The sequence below is a fragment of the Sinocyclocheilus grahami genome, unplaced genomic scaffold, assembly GCF_001515645.1.
Source record: "Sinocyclocheilus grahami isolate Dianchi unplaced genomic scaffold, SAMN03320097.WGS_v1.1 scaffold762.1, whole genome shotgun sequence".
Lineage (NCBI taxonomy): Eukaryota > Metazoa > Chordata > Actinopteri > Cypriniformes > Cyprinidae > Sinocyclocheilus > Sinocyclocheilus grahami.
In genome coordinates, this window is record NW_015505941.1 from 15,581 (window position 1) to 16,591 (window position 1,011).

Genomic DNA, 1,011 nt, shown 5'->3' on the forward strand with positions numbered 1-1,011 from the left:
TTTGTTGATGCAGAAGTGTTGCTACTAAAAGTAAATTGATTTTAAAAGATGCCTGTCATCTACCTGTCTGAGCATGCAGCTTTCTATTTCTCTCTCCTTATTGCTGTCTTTTAAATCTCCTTCCTCTTTAACCTCTGTTTTTTCTGTTCTTAAGTATTTAGATGCTTTAGGTGAAAGGCAAGGTTCATTGGAAAAATGTGCCTCTACCTACATTTTTAAACTCCAAAAACATATATTCCTATACATTTAATTCAATGTAGTTTACAGCTGAAATGAACACTAGTGGCGATAAAACGCTAATTATTTATTATTAAAGAAGTAATTCCTTGCACTACTATGTTTTGACCAAAGAACACTCTTACCATTGTGCATGATTTGTAAACGAATACATTTTGAGGTTTGCATCACATAACAAGCTCCATATGTATGGCTTTCTAACATAGTAAACATGCTTGGTCACTCACCTGGTTGCACTCGAGTATGAGTCCTGTGAAACACAAATCATGTTAAAAGAGCTCATAGATTTATAGAAACAAGCTAAAATGGAATGGTTGCTTCAGCAAATGCATTTTTATCTCACGTTTGCTTTAGTTAACATTGGTATCGCTTAAGTTTAGGGTATGATTTAGTTTATGTAGTACATTATTACTATGTATTTAGTTCAAACATTATAGAACACTAACCTTTTATTCTGATGTTACATTTCTGAACAGCCATAAAACAACCAACATAATAAAATATTGCTAGATTCACTTTCATAAGTTTCAGATTAAACTGAAAGCACTTTTAGCACCACTCACTGGACATTTCACTTTGAATGTGTTTCGAGAAGTGTGCAAGAAGCAATGTAATGTCACTTTGCTGAAATGCCTCCACAGGCATGTTTTTTTCAATAAGCTTGTGTTGCTAATGTAGAACGGTGAACATGATTCAGCAGCACATCCAAGAATATTAGTTCTCTGTTTCTAGAAATGAAGAGTTCAGATGCAAAAGCCTCTAAATGCCGTCTGA